Genomic DNA, 6,471 nt, shown 5'->3' on the forward strand with positions numbered 1-6,471 from the left:
ACATTCATTAGGGGCTGGAGAGATAGCATGGAGGTAGGGCATTTGCCTTTCATGCAGAAGGTCATTGGTTCGAATTCCGGTGTCCCATATGTTCCCCCGTGCCTACCAGGAGCAATTTTTGAGCATGAAGCCAGGAGTAACCCCTGAGCACCTCCGGGTGTGACCCAAAAACCACACACACACACACAAAATCAAGACATTCATAAAAGAGAGATAGAGAACTTCCAGATCTAGAATGCACTAAGGTAATTAGATTCCTTAGTACAAAGAAAATAATATTGAGCATGAATGAATAATCCTGTCCCAGTCGTTTTTGGGGAGGCATGATGCTGGGGTTACTCTTGGCTCTGCACTCAGAAATTGCTTCTGACAGACTTGGGGGACCATATGGGGTGCTGGGACCGAACCCAGAAAGGCCATGTGCAAGGCAAATGTCCTACCACTGTGCTATCACTCCAGCCCTCAGTCTTTCTTCATAAATAGACTTGCCTGGATCTTTTTGTTTTGTTTTGTTGCCACACCTGGCAGTGCTCAGGGATCACTCCTGGTTCTGTGCTGATGGATCTTTCCTGGAAGTGCTCCTAGAACCTGATATGTATGGTGCTGGGGATTCGAACCTGATTTTGCCACATTTATGGCAAATGAGTTAACCCCTGGACTCTTTCTTTGGGTTAACTGGATCTATTTTAAATATTTTAAATCACATGGCTGAGACAAATAGTCCTCCAGGAGGAAGGCGCACAGAAGGATAGATTGTGTCAAAGGTATGACATTGAGGTAGCCACTGCAGAATACATCAGTTCTTGGATTTCCCTGAACTAGAACCTTTAAGAAGGCATTTGGATCCATGGAACCTCATTGAATACTGCCAACATAACCTTTGAAGTAAGCCCTGTCATGTCTCCTTTAGAGATAAGGAGATTGAGGCAGAAATTAAGAGACCGAGGAGTTGAGATTTGTTCTCAGGTCAGTCTGATACAAATATTTGCTTAGATTTACTCTTTCTTAAAGATCTTTCCCACCTTTTTTGAAGCTTGCAGCCAGCCCACATTTTAGTGATAAATTCTAGCACCTTATTCTTAAACTGTGGGTGTGGTGGTCAAAAGAAATCCATAAGCATCTGTGTTCAAATAATTTTGTGATTTAATTTTCAGTAAATATTGGCTATATGGGGCCGGGAAGGTGGCGCTAGAGGTAAGGTGTCTGCCTTGCAAGCGCTAGCGTAGGACGGACCGCGGTTCGATCCCCCGGAGTCCCATATGGTCCCCCCAAGCCAGAGGCGATTTCTGAGCGCATAGCCAGGAGTAACCCCTGAGCGTCAAACGGGTGTGGCCCAAAAAACAAAACAAAAAAAAAATATTGGCTATATGTACCTATTTTATACACTTCTAGACTTGGGGAAGTGTTAAAATTCCTCAAGCAGAAAGTGGAAAAAGCTCAGAAAACATAGTGCCAGATCATGTACCTTTCAAGACACTTTGTAAGAGTGAAAGGGCTAGAAACTCCCTCCCCTACCCAATTTATCATGTGGTGAAATTTGACTTCAGGAGAAATACAAGACTAGCCCAAATCCTGAGTTTCCAGCTTGAGAGGATTCTGTCTGGGCAAATTCACACTTTCTTCCTTCTCCCTTTTTGGTCTCTGCAGCAGTAACACACTTTTTCCTCCCCATCACCTCTTGCCTTTGGAAGTGAATTATCTGAATGTGACATTCAGAAATCTAGTTTTTACCTTTGTTTTGTGTTTGTGCCAGGGATCAAACTCAGGGCCTCACACATGCAAAACTTTCCTGTGCCTGATCCCATAATGTAGATTTTGGTGTTTTTATTCAGTATGAGGAAAGGGGATTTGGGATCATTCCTAATGTTTCTATTCAACCATCTGTGCCAGGCAGGTCCATGCTCAGACCTGGTACTGTGGCATTGCTCAGCCTCAGCAGTGCTCGGGGACACCAGGTCCACTCCACCATCTGGTGCTCTAAGGGGTCAGGGAGTGCTTGGGATTGAATGAATGATCTTGGATAGGAAACACATGTGCCCTTGACCCAACTTATCTCAACAACCTCCAAAACTAAAGTTATGTTCTTTTCTTCAATGCTGCAAAACAACCCCAAACTCTCAGTAGCTTAACACAACAAAATGTTCTGTCTTTAAGCAGCACAGATTTCTCCACTCACCCTGTGTGTCCATGTGACTAGAGGACTCATTTTGGAACCCAGGCCAGCAAGGGAAAAATTCAAGGATCCCTTGGTGGTATTTAAATGTCTTGTCACTTTGACTCCCAACTCCTAGGCTAGACTTCAATGGTGCCAGTTCAGCCTGCCCCATCTTAGGCCCAGAAGATGGGTAGCAGGGCAGGAACCAAGGGCACAGATGCTATAGGCCACATAAATCTTGTTTCCTGCTTTGTTTCTTCTGGAGCTAACTCATGAGCCCTCAGGTAAACTTCCAGGACACACAGTCTCTTTCATTCTTTCCTGCCATCCCCTTGTTTTCCAGACCTTTCTCAGCTACTACAGAATCATTACTCTCCTTCCTCTGTGTGAGCTGTCTGGGAGTCACAGGAAAGGCCTTTACTTAACAAATATTTAATGAACTGCCATTGCCTTGTGCCAAGCAGGAGGCAAAGTCCTGGAGAAAGTGGAAAAAAAAAAACAAAACAAAACACCTTCTCAGGGCCTGAGAGAGAACAGGGGTTAAGGTACTTGTCTTTCTGGGTCCACCCAGCTTTGATCTCTCACACTGTAGAAGGTTCCACCTGCATTTCCCCCATCCCACCTGAGCATAGAGCTGGGTATGACCCACTTCTAGAAGAAAATTATAGAAAAAAATCTGCAATCTGTTGAGGAGTGGAGAGACAGACGTGCCAGCTCTTACTGTACCATGAGATTGTGGGGCTAATGAGGGCTGAAAGGGGAGAAGCAGAAGAGGAGTTGCTTGCATTTGTGGGAAGGTATTGGAGAGAAAGTGGCTATTAATAGGAACCCAAAGACTGCATTGGTCTGACAGATTCCAGAAGAGGAGAGTACATCAGGTTAATGCCCAATAACCAGATTCTGCTGCTATGGACGAAGCTTCATGTGCAAAAGTAAGAACCGAGAGAATTCTCAAATGGGAGAAAGTGCCACCATGGGAGAAAGTGGTGGAGTGGGCAGGCTGGGTGGGCTAGAGGGCCTTGACCCCGGATCTGGACTTCTTATCCCAGGCCTTGAGTATGCAAGAGAATCATGGATCCAGTGGTTAGAATATGTGGATTTGGATACATCAAAAGTGACATTATTATCACTGAGCTAGAACTGAAATCTAGTATTTCCTGGAATGATATGAAATCAAGCAACAGAGTACAGTAGAATTAAGCAAAAGGTGCAATTTTATCATTGGTAGAAAACAGGTATTTTGGTATATACTAGTTATCACAGGTATTTCAAAATACCCTTGACACATACTGTAAACCAAAATTATTGTCATTGTTAAAGTATATTGTACCATTTAATGAATTAGCCAAGAAACAAATATTATGTCACAGCTTAAAAGTAATTTGGTATATGAAATTTTCATTGAACTAATACTTTATAACCTATGACTTTAATTATATCATTATTATTATTATCATTTTGTTCTGTAGTCATACTTGGTGGTTTTCAGGGGCTCTGTGCTTAAAGGCCATTTTTGGCAGATAGAACCATGGTCTGTCACATGTATGTAGCTTAATCTCTTCACTAATTTTTATTGTTTAAAAACATTATTATGAGACCAAACAGTCATATGAACATTGAGTAGAAATAAAAAATGATCAGACTTTAATACCAAATCCAAAGCCAACTACAACAGAATCGATACCCAATCTACAACAGGCTAGACACAGAAGTCGGGACCACTTATACTAGCAGCCTAGGGGAGGGGGCAAAGAAGGGGTGATATGGGATGAATGCTGGGAACAGGTGTGGAGGGAGGACAACATTGGTGGTGGGAATGCCTCTGATTCAATGCCACTATGTAACTGAAATACTACTGTGAAGGATTTGTAAACTACTTTGGTCAAAATAAAAATTATTAATAAATAAAAAGACATTATTATGAGAAAGTCTTTTCTGGACTTTTAAAGGTCTCCAGAGAGGTCAAAGCTCAGAGCTAATAAAGTTGAAGTGGTCACAAAAGCCAAGGGGAGTTGGATAAAGAGGAAGAGCTGGTGGGAGATACTGGAGATTCAGAGTATTTAATAGGCCTGGGACATGTACCCTATGATGATGACAAAACCATGTTCTTCCTATCATTTTCTACAGCTGCTTCTCCTTTTCCATTGCTTCTTCATTTTAAAGTTGTGATTACACACAGATATGTAATATTGTTTAGAAAAAAAATCAAGTAGCGGAGGAGGGTGGTGCATGGATGGGAGAAGGAAGAGGCAAATTAGAGATCACATAAGAACTTTGGATATGGTGAAGTAAGGAAACTACATCAAAATGATAAACATGAAGACTATTATAAATATGTAACTGAAACTAATAAATAAAAAATCAAAATGAAAATGTGATCTCACCAGAAAGAAAAGATGGATAATTAAACAAAAAATCAAGTACTGGTAATATAGATGGGTCTAAAAAAAAATTAGCTATCGTTTGTCCCCATGCTAGTCCCACATTCTTTTGTTCTTATAGTGTTCTCTAACTCACTACAAATTCTGTCCACAAGAGCCTGGCAGTCCCCACTACATGAAACTACATGTTTCACTGTAGGTGTTGAATAAATTACTAATAGATCCCAAGGGACTTTCCATTTTAAGGTCACAATGCACATTACTGACACCTTATGTGGAGGGGATATGTTTTTCCCCTAAATTCCCATGTTGTCTGTTGCTTTAGCTTCAAAGTAATGAAATGCACATCCCAAAATACTCTTGTTGATTGTGTTTATGAGAGAAAATGAGGGCAGGTTGACTAATACTATGTAATATGATTACAAAGATAGATTTGGAGTTTACAGAAATTGACAAAGTAGACTTAAGTTTTATTCCTATTTCTTTTGTTTTCATGGTGGTTCTTGGTAGCAGTGGTTAATTTCTATTGCCCAGATTTGTGTTTGCTTGTTTGCTAGCCCACTTACTCCAGGGCTTACTCCAGGCTCTGTCCTCAGGGATCACTTCTGGTGGGCTCAGAGCACCATATGGGGTATTGGGGATGAAAGCAAGTATGGAGTGTGCAAGGCAAATGCTCTACTTGTTTTAAGCACTATTGCTCCAGCTCTTTTTGCTCATGTTGATAATTCAGCTTTTGATTGACTGGTTGTTATCCTTTTGAGGTCCAGGAATGTATTGTTTTATGGTTTGATGTTTTGTAATAACGTTCGACAGATAAAATTGATGTCTTGAACTTTTCTAAGCAAACATACATTTCCAGGTTGATCCGTAGGAACTTAGTGGGTATTTTTGTGTGTTTTGGTTTTGTTTGTTTTGTTTTCTTGGTTTTTGGACCACATCCAGCGATGCTCAGGGGTCACTCCTAGCTCTGCACTCAGAAATTGCTCCTGGCAGGCTCAGGGGACCATATAGGGGTGCCGGGGATCAAACCAGCTCCATCCTGGTTTGCATGCAAGGCAAACGCCCTACTGCTATGCTATCACTCCAGCCCTAGAATTTAGTGTTTTCATGAATTTTATGGATGAACTCTATTTTCAAGTGGCAAAAGAAATAACTCGTTTTATTTTGTTAACAGCATTTTCAACCAAAGGACTGGACTGTTAATATAAATTTATAACAAAATTCAGTATCTGGATTTTCTTGGTGTGTTACCAGTATGATAAGATCCAGTTTTAATTTCTGACAACAGACTATCCACCAAACTTTTAGAAAAACTCATTATTCCCTTCTAGTCTCATCATATTTTATCAGAGATTACTCTGGGGTTACGCTTGAGAGGCGATTACTATTTGCTGTTCTTGCTGACTTTTGTTTGGTTTTGTTTTTTGGAGGGAGAGAAGCACTGTGGGGAAGTGGAAGAAGTAAGCTTTCCATTTCACACATGAAAAATACATCTTCCTTCTTATTCATATTATAAATATTGGAAGAGCAAGCTACTGGCGGTTGTTTGAGAGGTGTCACCGAGTAATACAATCACTTAATTTTTCTTGAAAAGCCCTCTTTTCTCTCTTCACACTGTGGCTGAGTATTGGCTTTTTATTTTTTTTTTAATTTTTTTCTGTTGGTACTGTAGAGGGTTAAGTCTCAGAATACACTTGGAACAAAATGACTATCTCTGAAAAAATTCTTTTTTGAAATGTAATTTAGAGTAAGGAATGTTTAATCAGTGAAGAAATATTTAGTTAAGCTCCAGAACTGCCAACCCATCCCTTTGAAAAGACATTTAACAAGCAGGTTAATGAAAGGAGATTTTTTTTGTTTTTCTACAGTTAATAAAGGTTAAAGCCAAGTCTCAGCATTAGAGAGAGGAGAGGCTGACTTTGATTTACATCTCCC

Source organism: Suncus etruscus, chromosome 11 (genome assembly GCF_024139225.1).
Source record: "Suncus etruscus isolate mSunEtr1 chromosome 11, mSunEtr1.pri.cur, whole genome shotgun sequence".
NCBI classification, from domain to species: Eukaryota; Metazoa; Chordata; class Mammalia; order Eulipotyphla; family Soricidae; genus Suncus; species Suncus etruscus.